This window comes from Pipistrellus kuhlii, unplaced genomic scaffold (assembly GCF_014108245.1).
Source record: "Pipistrellus kuhlii isolate mPipKuh1 unplaced genomic scaffold, mPipKuh1.p scaffold_m20_p_1, whole genome shotgun sequence".
NCBI lineage: Eukaryota > Metazoa > Chordata > Mammalia > Chiroptera > Vespertilionidae > Pipistrellus > Pipistrellus kuhlii.
The window spans coordinates 14,297,177-14,316,664 of NW_023425404.1; the positions used below are offsets into that span (position 1 = coordinate 14,297,177).

At 38.7% G+C, this 19,488-nt stretch overlaps 1 protein-coding gene across 25 annotated transcripts in view; it reads right to left on the reverse strand.

The window, feature by feature from the left end:
- The window catches only part of SIPA1L1 (signal induced proliferation associated 1 like 1), a 385,638-nt gene that overhangs the window by 154,012 nt on the left and 212,138 nt on the right, over nucleotides 1–19,488 (reverse strand). For all 25 annotated transcript variants that reach the window (XM_045579110.1, XM_045579114.1, XM_045579079.1 and 22 more), the window contains one exon: nucleotides 9,812–9,874. The gene's annotated coding sequence lies outside the window, so the exon portion shown is untranslated. The remainder of the gene's footprint in view (nucleotides 1–9,811; nucleotides 9,875–19,488) is intronic.

Here is a 19,488-nt window from a genome sequence, read left to right on the forward strand (position 1 = left end):
TTATCTCATTTGGGAAAATGGGCCATGCCCACCCAGGACCCCAGGAGCATCCCAGCACCAGACAAACCACACAGCCTTGCAAAGATCACAGGAAAAACAAAGTAGTAACCCCTCTGTCCTTGGAGGAAAAAACTAACAAAATCAAAATAAGTGTGTCTTCTCTTGAGCTGAGAAAGAGTAACTAAGAAGCTATCACTCCACAAACATACCCCATAAAAGGGGTCTGAGGAGAAAGACTGCAACTACTTAAGAAACCAGACCTCACTTTTCTTTCTTTGTTCTTTTGTTTTTGTTTGTTTTCCAAGCATTGAAATGTATAGGATTAGGCCTACTTTGCCCTTTTGTATCCAAAAAACAGATACAAACTCCAAAAAGCTCCATGTCTCTGCCTCTACTTTGCAACAATAGAAAGAAAGTGAACCAATGTCGTTTTAGAGACCGGCAATGAGGACAGATAGATTGGAAGTAGCGAACTAGAGGCCCAAGAGAAAGGCTAAAGTGCCCAGATCCCATTCTGCCAGACGTGACAGTGTCATCTTCCTCGCCAAGGATGGCAGCCCCGTGTCCCAGGTGAGAGGATGATCTCTAAGGCAGCGTGGATTTGAGCTGTGTTTCAGACCATCCCTGGGGGACTCCAAGAATCTCAAAGACTGACAAAGTTTTAGGGTAACATTTCATTTCAACCGATTTGTGGAGGACTGATGTACCACAAATAAAGAATGTAAGTATGGTTGGATATCACCTCTCTGGTACCCTCTTGTTTTGAAATAAAGAAAAATAACTTCTCACACTTCGCACTCTTCTAGAGAAAAGGAGATCCTGGTGTATATGAGAGGAAAGAAGTTTCGCTTTTTAAAAACTATTCAATTTATTTCAGATGCTTTACAGAATTAATAAAGGAGGCATTCATCTGGGAGAAAATCACAGCTGCTATTTTAAGGAAAGAAACCAGGATTAGGGTTAGGGTTAACAAGTAGGCAAGTCAGTCCACCTTTCTATTAACTGAGCATCTACTATTGAAAAACAAAACAACAGAAAACACCAAAAACTGAAAAGTTAGCTGTTGCTCAAAAGCTGTCATTAAACCTTGGTCAGAAAATGGTAACTATCTGATATGACTCAAGTCAACAACAACAAAACAGGTAAAGGAGTAATGATGATTCGAATTAGCAAAATTTTTTTTGGTGTTTTACTTTTTAGATCACAAATTTTCTAAAACAAACAAACAAACAAAAAACCTGTCTTTTCATTTGAGTAGCAAATTTCACAAAATCAGTCACCACTGAGAGAAGAAAGTATAGAAACTTGCTAAGAGTCCAAGCAGCAAATAAACAAACAGAGAGGGTTCCTCATCTCTGGCTGAGCATAGGTTCTTATAATAAATCTGAGTGCTGTGCAAGAAAACCAACTAATACACAACCCAACATCGGGGATAAAATGACAGCAGTTAATAACTATTTAACGTGATTATGCAAAATCTAAATGTCCTATTAGTAAAAGAAACAAACAAAACAAAACCCACAGGAAAAATAGGATTACTATTAGTGACAAAAATTTGTAAGCAAATTAAAATTTGCTCTCTTTAACCATTTAAATACTAAAATCTCAATTTGATGCTTACAACTAAGAACATATCATGAGACCAATTACTCACAATTGAGTGTTGAACTCAATACAATACACACATAAAATAATCTAACACTTGGAAATATTTGTCTAATATCATTCCAATTGGCCTCTCAGTGGAAGAGACTGAAGTCACAAGTGAAATCTGGAGAGCTGCAGTAGCGCCCAAGAACCTTCAGACACTGCTGTGCTCTCGCTAACTATAACAGCTGCTGAAACACATTCTTTTCTAAATCCTCACTTTCTTCCAGGGGTGGAGTTTCCCAAAGAATTCCAGGCGCCAAAACGGAATGATTTCACAAAAAGCAGACTTCCCTCAACTCAACTTGGACCCTGTGTACTTGGAGGAGAGGACAGAAGACATAGCTCTCATCCTTTGCTCTGTTTATACCACAATGGCCTCAGGACGAGGAGCTGTGGGGTCATTCCTGGCCAGCTGGTGGCAAGGAGAAAGAAAGCCTCTCTTTAGAACACACTCAGAAGCAGCCCCAGTAGGCCAGCGGGCTGTGGCACATCACGTTATTTTGAGCCTCGAGGAAGGAAGCCCACAAACAAATGCTCAGAAACTATCCAAACACCACAAAGGGCAAATGCCTTCAGGTCCAGGGTGAAGTCTGTTGTTTGAATCTTTGTGGTGCGATGATCTGAAAACCAGACAGTCACCCAGGTTATTGTAAATGGAAGCAAGGGGTGGATAATCAGAGAGGCTGAGTTAGGGCAGGATTCTGTAAGCTGTTTTGCAGGGTTGCACTGTTCAGTTACATGGAGCTGTTCCAGCACAGGGGAACGCGCAGAGAGGAGAAGAACATGAGAAAGAATGTGGCTAAGGACAGATACATCACCTTCAAAAAACACATCCAGAAGGGACTGTCCTACAATTATCCCTTGAGAACCACACGTGCAGCCTTTGGTCACTCGACTTTCCTATATTTCTCTCAGAGGAATGTAAGACATTTCTCTTAAAAAGTATATTTCTCTTCTACTCTTTCTATGTAGAGCTTATTTTACATGACTTTTTCACTTGAAAAACTCACGCCGTCATAGAGAAACACACTCACTCATCAAAAGAAAATCTTTCCTTAGAAATCATCAGAAAAACTCTAAATCATGTATTCACAAAATTATTTGCAGCTCTTTGTTCATTATTCACAGTGGCCAAGACATGGAAACCACCGAGTGTCCTGTGCCCACAGATAAAGAAGATGTGGTACATATACACAACAGAATACTACCCAGCCATAGGAAAGAAAGAAATAGTGTCATTTCCAACAACATGGATGAACCTTGAGAACATTATGCGAAGTGAAATAAGTCAGTTAGGAAAAGCTACGAACCATATGACTTTACTCATATGTGGGATATAAAACTCAGACACAAACAGCAGTGTGGTGATTGCCAGTGGGAAGAGGGTGGGGGTTGAAGGGATCCTAAAATATGGTGACGGGAGAAGATTCGACTTTGGGTGGTGGGAACACGGTGTAATATACAGATCTTGTAACATAGAAACCCACATCTGAAACCTGTATGATCATGTCGATCAATGTCACCCCAATAAATGTAATTTTTAAAAAACAATAATTAACAAATGGGGGGGGGGGAATCATTAGAAGCAAAGCTAACGGAAATGGAATAGGCCAGAGGCCAGCTTCTCTTTAAAGAGGCTCTCTCTTTATCATATGATGAGATGTCACAAGCTATAGGAAAATATTAACTTTAATACACACCATAAAACAGGTGAGAGTTTCTGGGGCCCATCACCTTCAGTCAGTCCTTTATGGATAGCTGGTGTGAGGTGTTTCTGAGTGAAATGCTCTTGTGTTCTGGGAGAACACATTATCAGCCAATGTTAATAATAGCTAGTCTGGATGGTAAAATTGCAGGTCGTTTTTATTTTCATCTTTATACTTACCTGCTTTTCTACATTTTCACAAGTATGTATCGTTTTTATAGACGTTACTTGAACCCTGGTGCACGAAATTTGTGCAAGAGTAGGCCTTCCTTCCTTCCCCACTGGCTGCCAGCACTGGCTTCCCTCCGGCACTCGAGACCCAGGCTTCCCTCATAGCCCTGGCTTAGTCAGAAAGGAAGGCTGGTCTAATTAGCATATTATGTTTTATTATTATAGGGTTTGCTGGAAGAAAGTGTTAACTGAAATTTTCTTGATGCTTCAAGCAAATACAGTTGAATGGATATTACTCCACACGCTGAGTAAAATACAATTAAAGGATCAAATCATAGCAACAATGATTGCTGGACGTTGGCCTGACTCTTTAAAACCAACAAGCTCTATAGTCTTGCAGAGTGAATGGATATGTACTGGCATTTCCATCTTTAAAACAAGGCCACTATGTAATTATACAATGGAGATACCAAATTTTAGAGATTGGGCCAACTATTCACTCAGCAATAGAGACAGCAAGCTTCACACACTGTTTTATCAGAGCACTTCAGATTACAGAGTGAGCACCTAACGCTACAGACCAGATTAACGGTATTTTATTGATTTTACAAGAATTTTAAAAAATAAACAAGTAAGGGTGGGAAGCTCTCATTAGAGATTAGCATTCATTCAGAAACTGAGATTTCATTTCCAGAGGTAGAAGACACCTGATACTGAGGGGATGCCATGTCATCAAAGGTGAAACTCTTAGGTATTTTCACATAGCTGGAACCTCAGAATTCCTGACTGAGGTCTCACAATCACCACACCCATTAGCAACTGACACTGGCTGCCCTTGGAGAAATAACTCACACAGTAATCCAGAACCCTAAAGTGCTGTGAAACTCCCACTACAGATAAAACCTTTCACACTCCTCTGTTTAGGTGTTGGCTAAAGACCCATTTATACAATATGCAAGCTAAGGATAAGGTTGGGCGAGTTGTACAATATGTGATACTATAGCATGGTCTCAGGGCTCGTAATTGCAAAGAGAGACAAAGAGAAAAGGATAATTGGAAATTAAACAAGTCCTTAGACAAACAGGATCACAGTTCTTAGTGAACAGCAGCTTTTATAATCACTGCCTAAATCGCTAATTATGAAGGTCTTGATGATTTATATCAAGAAAAAAGAGCTTAACTATGTAATAAAGGAATTTTGTAGAGTATCCATTGATATGAAATACTTCACCGGTTAGTTTCTTAGAAATTCACTCTAAAATCTTTCAATTGAACTCAGCAGATCTGCTAACAATGTTGTAATCTGAACACCTGATTCCTAACAACTCCAAAGTGAACATGATAACGTGTAACACACAGCATTGCCATGGATGAAGACAACCTAATTCACAGGCTCACCCACATCTACCCACAGGCACAAAACACAAAGTTACACAGCCAGCTACGGCTGCCTCCTTCCCATCAAAAGAGGCATTCCTCTGCCATGCCCACTCACACTTACTCCAATATGAAGAGAAACAGTTACCCATGGATTAAAAAGTCAACTCACATTACCAGCTGAAAAGCTGGTGTGTTTCTTACAAATTGGATAAATCTGCTTGTTGTTGTTTTTCCTCTCTCTCTCTTTAGAGCAAACACAGTAAGATAGTAAGTACTGGGCAGGATCCTTAATGCACCATCAGAGAAAACAAAAAAAAAAAACTAATTAAAAAGTTCACTTTCTATCTAAAAATAGTCTTTATTTTATCTTTATTCCTACATGACTTATAAATGTCCTCCACTTTAGAATGAATATGATTATTTTAAAGTTTTGTTATAAAATAAATGGAAGCAAAGTCAAATTACTATTTAGTGAAGACAAAAACTGACTTCCGCCCGCTTCATTGCCAAGTGCCTAATAGGTCTCCATACATTTGTTGACCCATCGTTTTGGGAAAGGGAAGAAAAGCATATCAAAATTCCATCCTAACTGGGAGAGATAATGATGAACAGGACAAGTTAGAGTAAGCAAAATAGATACAATATAAACTTCTAGAATTTCCTCCTACCTCCAATGTGCTATGGGGGTTGAGCTGAGGCTCCAGGGGTCAAGCAGCCCCTGGGTTTCCCTTTCTGAGAGAATGGGGTGGGGGAGGGGAATGCACTGGAGCAAGAAGACAGGCAACAGTTACCACCACCTTCACAAAGGAAAGGATGTAAAACGTGGAGGAATGTTGTAACATAGACCCACAAAATCGGAACTGCTTTACCAACGTCAGATATTCTGCTTTGCATTCTATCTAGGGACGGCATGTGCTTTCACGGATGTATCTTCACCCTCCAGGATACTTTAAAACTCAGAGAACAAGTCTCCCTTTCTAACTCCCTCAATGAGAATAGAGAGGAGAAAGCGTTTAACAGCATTCCAGATAATTTGTGCCAATTTAGATGATTCATGGACTGCTTTCCCAGACTGAATGGTCTATGGCCAACACTTTCAAGTCAACAAGGGTTTGGAGAGCAGGACCTAATTACAGATCTGAGTCACTGTCTGCACGTCCCCTCAGCCCAGTGGGCCATCCCCCACAGAGGCACCATTTCATTTTGAGGTATAAAAACAAGCCCTTTATGCAGAAAATAAGATGTCATTCCACAAGAAACAAAAAATTGATTTTTTTTAATTTTTTTTTTTTTTTTTTTTTTACAGAAGGAGGGAGGGAGGGAGAAACAACAACTTGTTGTGCCACTTCTTTATGCATTCATTAGATTCATTAGCTGCTTCTTGTATGTTCCCTGAAATCTTGGCACATAGGGGACGGACAATAGTCTAATCAACTGAGCTACCCGGTCAGGGCTCTGAATTAAACTTTTTAAAATAAAATTTTCAATAGGCTTTTTCCCTTCCAAAGTACCCATAACACTAAAGTTTTTTAAACAAGAAAACGAATATAAGACATATTACAGGATATCTTGCATTTCTTGTGTCTGTATTTGGCCTGATTTATAAAATTACATACTATCTTGAAAGCTGACCATATCCTAAGGGAAGAGACTTGGTAGCTGTTGATTAGGTGTTACAAATGAATGGCTATAATCTTCTAACAGTGGCAACATTTTAATTTAAGATCCTGGGTCCACATTGAAAAAAAAACACACTGAAAGATGGTTACATTTAAATAAAATTAAAAGAAGAACACATTCTCTTGACAACAACAACAAAAACCAAAAAGCATGCACAAGCACAAAAACCTAAATTTCAACAAAAGATGTTACTGTTTTCCTTCTTGTAATATAGATACAATACAGATGAATTAAGGGGTAAAATTCTTTTGCATTTACTTTTTGTTCACACTGTAAACATTTAAGCAAAGATAACCCTGTAAAAAGGAAAGAAATCCTCCTTTGATTGTCATTGAACTTTCTCTTGCACTTTATCAGTAATTCTGTTCCCCAACCAAAGGAATTAATGATCTCTAAATGGAAAGGACTATTCAGTTTCTAGCTCCAACAACAACATTCCAAACAAGAACAAGGGGTAATAAGATTCCTCCAACAGAAGGGGGAGGGGGGGTGGGGAGAGATCTGAATGCAGAAGTTAAATGACCTAAGATACATTTCAGACAAGAATGATACAATTATCTCCAAGGCTCACATTGGGGCCCAACGGAAATAACAGCACAGCAAAGATTTCTGAGATTTGCAAGGGACTGAGATACTGAGAACTCCGTCACTTCTTTTTTTCTTTTTCCTTTCTTTTTTATTGGGGGGGGGGTAGTTTTATTGATTATGGTATCACATAATTGTCCTCATCCCCCCATTCCCATCCAAAACTCCTCCCCACATATGCCCCCACCCCCCTGTTGTCCATGGCCGCTGGCCAGGCCCATGCACACAAGTCCTTTGGTTGATCTCTATCCCTTACCCTCACCCTCCCCTACTTTCCCGCTAAGGTTTGAGGTTCACAGAGGCCTGAAAGACTGGGGAGCGCATAGTTTGCCACCCCAAAATATGCCTTTTGGAATACTGATTATTTGAAGCTGGTTATTATTTTTTTTTTTTAAGAAACAGAAGACTTAGAAGAAACTTTAACCTTCCGCCTACCTGCCTAAAAAAATTTAGACAGAGGACCTAAAGGAAGGGAAATGTCAGCACAGATAATTGCAGTTAACATCAGTAGGGTGTAATAGGGAGGAACCTAGCCAGGCCCTCTGGATCGAAGTCCTCTGTGTCCTGTTAAGGATGGTCCAGCAAACATTTACTTATCAAATATTTGCTTTTCTATCTCCATGTGAATTACCTTCCTGCCCTTTGAAGTCCTAAACCACAACCCCACCTCCCATCCCCCATCCCCTACCTCCCATGGTGGCTTATAAGCCTTAACTGCCTGATCTGTCCTCAGGTCTCATATTCATATGGAACCGCTGTAGGTGCATATGTAAATACATTTGGTCAGTTTCTCCTGTTAATTTGTCCATGTTAATTAGTCCAGCTAGAGCTTAAAAGGGTTTTGGTGAGCCAGCCAGGAAACTTTACTGGCTGGACTCTGTTCGCTTTGGGAATCTGATCATTAGTCTAGCCAGAACAGCAGAGAGGGGTAGAAGAAAAATGATTTTTTCCTCCTCACAGTACATGTTTCCAGGTGCACAGTCTATTCACTGGAATGGATGCCTCTTTTATAACTGCTGCTAGCAGCACAAGGGACAAACTGACAAATTTAGAAAACACAAAAGTTCTTTAAGTGTGACAACTAATTTTCAAAGTACTGAAAAATGCACAGATTTACCTAAGTATCCCAAAAGCAAGCACACTGACCACAGAATGAATAGAGCTATTTAAATAAAAAAAGGAATGAACACATTGGTGACACAGTTGGTCTGAAAGTGTCCTGCAGGTATCAAACATGCACAGGAATGCAGAACCAGGTACAGAAAGTGAACTCAGAAGGTCACCAGACAACTGCATATGTGAAAAGGCTGTCAGCATGTGATTAAATTCATCAACCACTTAAAAGTTCAGATCACTAAGATGCCTAGTAATCAATCTTTAGAGAAGCATTTGAGAACTAATTTACAGCCTCTTTCCCTGATCTTGGATTTAGTCTAAACCGAGATTCTGCACAACAAATAGATATAGTATCTACAGACATTGCCTGAAGTTAAAAAGCATGCAAAAAAAAAAACACACAAAAAGCAAACAAACAAAAACACTACACATGTGTGGTAAAAGGACAAACATATGCCCAAGGAGAATAAAGACCAAAACCAGGATAGTGGTTCCTCAGGGGCAAAGAAATGACACTGTGGTTTGGAGGCTTACCCTGGGTTTTAACTGCTCCAAAGAATTGGTAAACAAATTGGGTTGATTAAAAGGCAAGACCCTCAGGAGGAGGGGGAGGTGAAATCTAAAAGTGATATATTTTATCCCCCTATCTTTGAATACAAAATCACTACTTGTTAACTGTTAAGTGTAAAGAGGGTGCGACCAACACACCAGCACACTCTGCCAGTGTAACTTAATGGTACCATTTTGCCTCTCTTTGTAATTACTCCCACATTCCCCAAAGAGTAACTAATGGATTAAGTGAATCACTTGGGATATTTGGCTCCCAACGCAAACTGGCTAAACAGAAAGGAAATGTATTGATTCAAGAGCTTGGACTTCTGGTGGAGAGACAGGCTCCAGGACTGGCTTCTCTGTCCTCCACCCTGTGTGGCTTCTTGCTCAGGCTGCAGATACACCAGACCTCATACTGGCACAAAACAACACCCAGAAGAAGAGAGAAGCAGGTTCTCCCTGTACTCTGTTTATCAGAAAACTTCTGCCAGAAGTTCCTGGCAAGCCTACCTTGGAGTCTCATATGCTAGAATGGGATTACCGGGCCATCCAATGGGATTCCTGCAACCATCCTTCTGGCCAGGTAATGCCCAACACTAGTTGATGTTTTATTGGCGATGAGTCGTCATGGACAAAGCAAAGTTAGGGTTGCCCCTAATCCCTGGGTCAACCCTAGAGCTGCAGTCAGTTGCTCAGCTCATGACAGAGGTAATCAGTAGGATACATGACATGGCTCCAGCCCCAATATGCATTCTGATAAAACTTAGAGAATAACCTACGTAAGATTGTCATGATATATAGTTATAAATATGGCTAAAGACTCAAGTAACAGATGAAATGAACTGACCCCTTTGAGAAAAGTAGATTTTAAAAACTTGGCTTCTTAATTTCCACTGTTCCAATGAGAAATTTGAAGACAAAGTCAACACATTTAAAGTAGGTACATCATAGGAAGAATGGTTTAGTACTTACTATAGTCTTGTGCCATGGCTACAGAAACTTAGACAATTAGCATCCACAGAAGTAATGTATAACCTGAAAAAAGAGAAACAAAAAGTTAAAATGATATAAAAATTAAAAAGTTAAATACAAAAGAAATTTCACTAAAATAAAACAATTGCATAAAAAAAATTTTTTTCTTTTTTTCTGAAAGCAAACCAACCTTTTTAAAGTATGCAGCTGCTGATCATATCTCAACATAACAAAAGCATGATATGACAAACCTGCAGCTAACATTATACTCAATGGGCAAAAACTAAAACCATTTTACCTAAGAACAGGGACAAGACAGGGATGCCTACTTTCTTCACTTCTGTTCAACATAGTACTGGAAGTACTAGCCATAGCAATTAGACAAGAAGAAGAAATAAAAGGTATCCAAATTGGAAAAGAAGACATAAAATTGTCATTCGCAGATGACATGATACTGTACATAGAAAACACTAAAGACTCCATCAAAAAATTATCAGACTTAATAAATGAATTTGGCAATGTAGCAGCATACAAAAGTAATGTCAAGAAATCTATGGCATATTTATTTACCAATAGTGAACTTACAGAGATTTTTTTTTTTAAATCGTGTTTACCATTGCACCAAAAAAATAATATACCTAGGAATAAGCTTAACTAAGGAGGTAAAATACCTATATGCAAAAACCTACAGGACACTGAAAAAAGAGATAGTGGAAGACATAAACAGATGGTAGAACATACCGTGTTCATGGATTGGTAGAATCATTAAAATGCCCATACTACCCAAAGCAATCTTAGATTCAATGCACACCCAATTTAATACCAACAGCATAGTTCACAGACCTACAACAAACTTTGCAAAAATTCATCTCGAATAAAAAAAGACCCCCAATAGCTGCAGCAATCCCGAGAAAGAAGAATAAAGTAGGAGGGATCGGATCTCAATACCAGATATCAAGTTGTATTATAAAGCTACTGTTCTCAAAATTGCCTGGTGCTGGCACAAGAACAGACATATAGACCAATGGAATAGAATAGAGAACCCAGATATGGACCCAAACCACTATGCTAAATTAATATTTGACAAAGGAGACAAGAACATACAATGGAGTCAAGACAGTATCTTCAATAAGGGGTGTGGGGAAAATTAGACAGATACATACAAAAAAATGAAATCAGACCACCAACTTATATCTTACACAAAAATAAACTCAAAATGGATAAAGGACTTAAAAAATTAGACAAGAAACCATAAAAACATTAGAGGAATTCACAGGCAGCAAAATCTCTGACATATGCCAAAGCAATATCTTCACCAATACAGTTCCTAGGGCAACGGAAACTGAAGAGAAAATAAAAAATGGAACAACATCTAAATAAAAACCTCTGTACAGCAAAAGAAACCATCAACAAAACAACAAGAAAACCCTCTGCATGGGAGAACATATTTGCCAATGTTATCTCTGATAAGGATTTAATCTCCAACATTTACAGGGAATTCATATGACTTAGCAAAAGGAAGATAAACAATCCAATCAAAAAATGGGCAATGGACCTAAATAGATATTCTGTGAAAGAGGACATTAAGAAAGCCAAAAGACATAGTATGAAAACATGCTCAAAATCACTAATTATCCAAGAGATGCAAATCAAAATGGCAATGCAGTACCATCTCACACCTGTCAGAATGGCTATCATCAACAAATCAACAAATGACAAGTGCTGGCGAGGTTGTGGAGAAAAAGTAACCCTTGTGCACTGTTGGTGGGAATGTAGACTGTGCAGCCACTGTAGGGAACATTATGGAGTTTCCTCATAAAACTAAAAATGGAGCTTCCATTTGACCCCGTGATCCCACTTCTAGGAATAAATCCCAAGAAACTAGAAACAATCAGAAAAGATATATACACCCCTATGTTCAAAGCAGTACAACTTACCATAACTAAGATTTGGAAACAGCCTAAGTGCCCATCAGCAGATAAGTGGACTGAAAAAACTGTGATAGATCTATACACAATGGAATACTACATTGTGGTAAAAAAAAAAAAAAAAAAAAAAAAAAAAAAAAAGGAAAAAATTTTAAAAATAAAAAAAAGAAGGAATTCGTAACATTTGCACCACATGAATGGAACAGGAGAGCATTATGCTAAGTAAAATAAGCCAGTCAGAGAAAGATAAGTATCAATCACATGATCTCACTCATTTGTATATAGAATATAATGAACAACATAAACTAATGAACAAAAACAGATTCAGAGACAGAGAAGATTCGATCAGACCCCGTCAAACCTCAGAGGGAAGGTAGGGTGGGCGGGGGTAAGAGGGAGAGACCAACCAAAGGATTTTAAAGCATGCATATAAGCCTAACACGAGGGGGTAATAGGGTATGGTGGGGGGGTATAATAGTGGGATAAGGACACATGTAACACCGTAATCAATAAAGAAAAAAAAAAGTATGCAGCTCGTTTAAATTAAGAGAAAATGTTTGTAATATTAGTATTTCTAAATATTTTCAAGTTCAAATCATCTGCAAACCAAAACACACAAAATACATCTTAATCAAGTAATATTGCTCTGCAATGCTATTTATTAAATTGAAACAAAAGCAGAATTACTAAATTTAACTAAAAATATATATTCTAGCTCTACAACACACATCTGCTCTATTCCATTTGATGCAGCTTAAAATTAAGTAAATCAGCTTCAAATTCTAAAATTCTAAACTCAGGGATCTTAAGCAATAATAGTTCTCAAAACAATACACATTTCTGGTTCAAATATTTCACACTGCATCCTAATAAAATCTTTAAATATTCAGCATGGATATGGAATGCTAAAGAAACACACCCATAGAATTAAGGACTCTAAGACCCTAGAATGGCTTTTAATATTCATAAGGGAGAGACAAAAGACCCCAGGACAAATAACAATATAGAAAATCACACTCTTAATTAAGCAGGTCTTGGATGTATAGAAATCGATTGTTACTGTGGAGTTTCCTGGCGATTGTGTGTTTTGACAAGGACGAGGACAGTTACTGTCCCTGTATCTACAAATAATACCATGTCTAGTTTCATTTGCCTCCGTGTTTGCAGGAAAGATATAACTTCCTCTATACCCTCTCATGTTCAGTTCCTGGGCACATGCATATTAAACTGATAAGAAGAAATTAATAGGAAGAAAGGCATATATTTCTTTAATGATGTTAATATTTTTATATGCAGGCGGACATCCTGAACAGAAATAAAATCCCAAAGAGGCAGTTATGGGACTTATATACCATTTTAACAATGGGCAATACATTTTAAAGGAGTGGCTAGAAAAAGGAAAAGGTATGATTCCCAAGGAAGATAAATTATTGAAATATGCCAAAAAAAAAATGTATGGTAGGTAAGAATTAGTAAGATCTGTTATGCAGACTCAATTTCTGATTATAAAAATTTTTCCTCCTTCTGATTTGGAAGATGGGTGCACCTTTAAGAATGGAAACTTATGCCCTGCTTCCAGGCAGATAGGGGAAGACATGTCTTCCTGTGTCTGTATTTCTCAATTTCTTTCAGTCCCAAATATGCCACCAGTGACATATTGTGGGGTACCTATCCTGATCCCCTACAGATAAAATAAAAAAATACCTTAAAAAATAAGGGTGCAAATCTCAGCATGAAAGAAGATGTTTTCAATATATATATCGTCCAAAGGACTCCAATAGAATACATAAAGAATTCACATAAAACTATAAGAAAAAGACAAGCCACCCAAACAAGATATCCACTTGGCAATAAGCATAGGAAAAGTGCTGAATCTCAGTTATTACCAAGAAAATACACATTAAAACCACAGTGACATAAAATGATAAACTGATCAAAATGACTGAAAATGAAAATCTGAGGACACAGGTCTTAGGACCCGGAGCAATTCAGCTCTCACGCACTGCTGGTGGAGTGAGGACTAGACAACTGTTCCTCCATAGCTAATGAGGCGGAGCATAGGTATACACTGTGGCCCAGCAACTCCACTGCTAGGGAAATGCCTACCAAGAATGCACATACAGACACATCGTCCCAAACACACATACAATCACATTCAAAGAAGACAAATCCCAGTAACAAATACACTATGGAGCATTCATACAACTGAATACTATACGGTAGAAGTCAGTCAGCATTTTCTGAAAAGGGCTCGATAGTGAGTATTTTGGGCTTTGCAGGCCATAAGGTTTCTGTGTCCTGTTGCAACTACTGGACTCTGTCTTTGGAGTGGGAAAACAGTCCCAGATCACACGGAAATGAATGGTCGGGTTTGTGTTCCAATCAAACCTTATTTACAAAAACAGGCAGCCAGCACAGGCTACAGTCTGAATGCTACACAGTAATGAGTATGAATGAACTATAAAGAATGCACCAGCACAAATGAATCTCACAAACATAATGCTGAAACAAAAAAGCCAGACATCTGAGAAAATACAAAACTGTATAATGCCATCTTAGTAAAGTTCAAAAGTAGGTAAAACTATTTTTTACGAAAATTCCAGAGACAACAAGTTCGTGAGATAACAGTTATCTCTGGGTGTGGGGGGATGGCAGAGACCAGGAGGAGGTGGAAGGGGGAATTTTGGTGGGCTAGTGATATTGGATTATCTGATTTGAGTGGTGGTTTCATGACTATGCTCAATATGAGAAAATTCATCAAAGCGTTCACACTTGTGATTCACTTGTCTTTATGTGTGTTATGCTTGAATAAAAAGTAAAACCTTTTAATTTTTTTTAACAAACAAAGAAGACTGGCCAATTCTATAAGCGGCTGCTTTCTCACAGCTCACTCTCCCTGGACATCAAACACTGAAGCACCAGCAAGCCCTGTGTCCTCCCAAAGCAGAGCCAGGAAGCCTCCCTTTGCTGAAGGCAATGTCTGCACTGCAACTCAACCTCTGCTCTGAGCTCCAGGTGGGGCTTTGGAGAAGAGTTGTGATCAGAGGGAACACACAGGAGTGTCAGAAGCAGAATGCGAGCCTGAGGGAGCGAGGAAAGTAAAAGATGGTGGGCGAAGAGACTGGTGGAAATAAACCCCTGCATTTTAACATGCTCAGTTGAATAGCCTACACAGAAAAGAGGGTAACAAAATCAGCTTAGAAACACAATTTGGAAGGTCACTGGGCTTGCCTTTTGGACAAAAATAATGACATTTTAAAAGCGGACTGCGTTCTTCAAAGGCTGTGAAAGGGATATATATATATCACAATATCACAATTTCTTCCAATCTAACAGATACGTGGGTAGGAAGTTTTAACTTTTCAAATGGGAAAGCAAACCTGACAGATAAAATTAGTCTTGACTTTCTTGGCCTGCATATTTTAAACCAAGTATATATCTTGGTGTCATCTTGTCCCTCTATACCAGTGGTGGGGAACATCCGGCCCAAGGGCCGTATAAGGCCTACGAAATCATTTGGTCTGCAGGGCATTAGGGGTGAGTTAATTAAATGTCTGACCAAATATTGCAGGCTAATTTTAAAGCTTATAATTCTGTATGGCCCGGGAATGATGTTCTAAATATCCAAATGGTCCTTGGCAGAAAAAAGGTCTCCAACCCCTGCTATGCTGGGTCTAAAATTTAATTGTAACTTTCCAGGGATCATAGGAAGCCATTACATTTTCAGAGTTGGGCCCAAATATATTAGGAGAGGCAGAAAATATGAAAATTCCAGAAACAACAAGATCCTGGGCATCACATTATATGGATTCACATTCGGTAACTATGAGCTTATATCATGAGTGAAATAAGAGCAAAAGAGGAAAGAAAAAAAGTCTATTATTTTGTCAGTCAGGAACCTCCAGAGGTATGATTGTTTCTCTTAGGTTCATACCAATTGTGTTGTGGATTCATTTAAAAAATATTTTTTTTAGCCCTGGCCAGTGTGCTCAGTGGGTAGATCATTGGGTTCCATGCACAGATGGGTTGCGGCGGGTTTGATTCCCAGTCAAGGGCATGTACCTGAGTTGTGATCACCACAGGTTGGGGCACATGTGGGAGGCAACCAGCCAATGTGTCTCTCACATTGATGTTTCTGTTTCTCTGCCCTCTCTCTTTCTCCACTCCCCTCACCCATCCCACTTTCCTCCCCTCCCTTCCACTCTCTCGGAAGAAGCAATGGGAAAAAAAAAAAAAAAAATTTGGTGAGGATTAACAAAATATATGTTTTTTATATTTATTTATATATGTAACTTTCTGCCAGAAAATTAAACAACTTTTCAATGAGTACAACTGTATTAAAAACAAAACACTGCTCACAGTTGTATGGCCTTCTGACAGTGATCAGCAGTGGTGTCACCATTGCTAACTGACCCAGCCAAAGTCAGAATGAAGAACACTCTGGAGCTCTTCAAAGCAAAAGGTTCTTCACACCATATAATAAGATCAGCAAAATTTAACATCTGGGAAAAGCTTAAGCTATGTATTTACACGTGGCAGCAAAGGTACAATCTATTTTTCTTTATTTTAAATGTTATAGAATAGTGTTCAGAATTTAGACTGTGGTCCATATTTTATATGGTGGGAGTATGAACAAAATCTGTACAACAGATGGGAAATTACATAAAGACATCAAGTGACATTTCTAGCTGATTCAGCTCTAATTCATTTTGTTTGCTTTCTAACAGCACTAGTTTAAAAAGAGCAGTTCTGTGGTCCATAGAATAGAATTCTACTTTAATCAGAGGTGACAATCTTTACTTATGTAAGAAGCAATTACACAGGTTCACAGAAGAAATGAACTGCAATGGAATACACTAGAGATATGTCAAGGGGAACCATTAATTTTTATTCTTGATGGTATGTAATAAGTGCATCAGTCTAACTCTTATTGAATTTATTAAGCCATAATTTTGCTACAGAAATTCTCCTTTTTTTTTTTTTTTTTTTCAAAGCACACTGAATAATCAGAAGGCAGTGTTTGCTTTCCTCTATACAGTAACAACTGTGCACTTGGCCTGAATTCTAAATCACCAGGTTCTTTACAAAATTTTTGAATTCTACCCAATATACAGATCTTTTCACTAAAAATAAGCATGAAGGAAACAGGCTCAAATCGTAACTGTCATATTTACTCAAAATGAGGAGAACATACTTCTCAGACAAGTTGGATAAACATGTACAAACCTAACCATATATACTCTACTGTCAATTAAAAATAACACTGTTGTTAAGAACTTGATGCATGAATATTCAATGGGATGTTTGATGACATCAGTATCTACAGCCTAAAATTTATTGTATTATAGTTAACCAATCAGATAATGTCTTTCTACACTGGTTAAGCCTAAATAGTAGGTGTGATGGTTAGTTTATGTGCTAACTTGGCTAGGTTATAGTTCTCAGTTATTTAATCAAATACTAATCTAGTTGTTGCTGAAAAAAAAATAGCTATAATCATTTGCATTTTAGTATTACCCTCAATAATTTGGGTGGGCCTCATCCAATCAGTTGAAGGCCTTAACATCAAAGACTAGGTTCCCTAAAGAAGAAATTCTCATTTAAGACTTGAGCATCAGCTTATGTATTTCTACTGGTGCTTTTTCTCTAGAGATGCCTGATACACCAGGCATTATGAGTTTTAAAGGTTTTCATATCTAAAGTCAAACAAGGAAAGAAATGCCTTAATTTAATTCCATTCCCCTGGAGGAAAAGGTATCATGCGCCAACAGAAAAAGCAAACCTGATGACTGAGATACCCCCAACTAACTGGAATAAAAGTAAACCGTGAGATGCACATTACAGTTTTTAAAATGCTGAGGGAAGAGCAGGGCAATATTAGTTCTAACTTAGGGTCTGGAGAAAAGGAAGAGGAGGGCTGGAAGGAAATCAGGCAAAGCAGAGTGGGATTGCCCATGTAAGAACTTATGCTAAAGTTTTAAGCTAACAATGTTTCAGGACTTACTATGTCCCAGGTGTTTTAACTTGACTATCCCATCTGATTGTTTGCAACAATATTAAGTGGCAGATGCTATTATTACCCATAATTCTCAGAAGGGATGGAAAAGCTACAGACGTAATTCCACGAAGAGACACGGCTACTAGTAGAAGTGAATCCTAAGTTTGAACGTAGGCCTTGAAATAAGCTACTAAACTTTGTGCTTCCCTAATAGGCAGAACAATGGGGCAAAACCATTCCAAGCCAAAAAATCTCATGAGCAATGTTATTGATGTATCAAAAGTAAATGGCAGCCCTAGATGGTTTGGCTCAGTGGATAGAGCATTGGGCTGGGAACTGAAGGGTTTTAAGTTCGATTCCAGTCAAGAGCACATGCTCAAGTTTCAGGCTCGATTCCCAGCAGGGGGAGTGCAGGAGGCAGCCGATCAATGATTCTCATCATTGATGTTTCAATCTCTCTCTCCCTCTACCTTACTCTCTAAAATCAATAATAAAAAAAAATTAAAGTAAATGGCAAATTTACATAGAGAGAGGGGATTAAAGGAAAACAGCATGAGCAAAAATAGAAAAAGAAAAACTGTATAAAAAAAAGATTACTGGATCAAACCTGTTACCCCACAAATTTACCCTTTTCCCCCCTCCTCCTATTTCATGAAATTTAATAAGAAATATAAAATATACAAAAATTCACAATAGTACAGGAAATCTCAGTACAGATGACATCAACAGACCGGAGCACTGATAAATTCTAAGAAACAGAAACCATACAGATTGAAGACAAAACTCAAAAGATCTGAAAGACCAGTAACATGTTGGAAATAAGAGGCTAGATCTCAAAAAAGTTGTCCTAGAAGAACCTAGAAAAAACTCAAAACTGGGTCAGCAGATGCTGGGAGAAGCAGCATTCTGTGGATAATGAACCAGGTAACTGAAGACCATGACACCCACGTCAATCCTTTCTCTCTCCATGAGAAGCTATGGGTGGCATTAGCCCTAGCTTAAAGCCCTGAGAAATACTAGTGATCCCTGGGACTAGAGAAACTGGACAATGTTCCAGATAACTTATTACTACTTACAGTCTACCTGCACTGACAAGGCAAGAAACCCACACATCTAATGGGAAAACCCACCCTACCCAATATAGCTTGTCTCTGTCCAGGATCCTATAAATAAACAATCACAGGTGCTGCAGGTGAACAGAATCTCTATAAAGCAGAATTCAGCCCTTTGGTTATATCATTTGCTTCAGATAAATCTACAATAAAGAAAATCACTCCCTCTAAAAATCAATGGGAAAAAATATCCTCAGGTGAGGATTAAAAAAAAAAAAAATTCAAAGGGGTTTAGAACACAACCCCCTCAAACATGTGGATCTGGAGAACTATTTTGACTTAAAGGGACTTAAAAACAACAGGGGCATAAAGGCACTCTATCAGCCCCTTTCTGCCAGAAAACAGAAGATAAAAGTCCCATGTGAAAAATGCTCTCCCTGCACCAGGGATGCCAAGCGGGTTGGGTCCCAGGACAAACGCCAGGGGGCGCCAAGCAGGCTGGGTTCTGGGACAAGTAGCCCAGGTCCACAACCCCCAGCCTGGCAGACACAGCAAACACAGGGCCGCTGGGCTTGGGGGTGTGCCCCCAGAGGCCACTGAGTGCTGTTTCCTTGGGATCCACACCCCCCAGCCTGCTGACACAAAGCCCGGGCTTTGGGGCATGCCCCTGGCTGCAGGGGAAACACCCCTAGCCCAGTG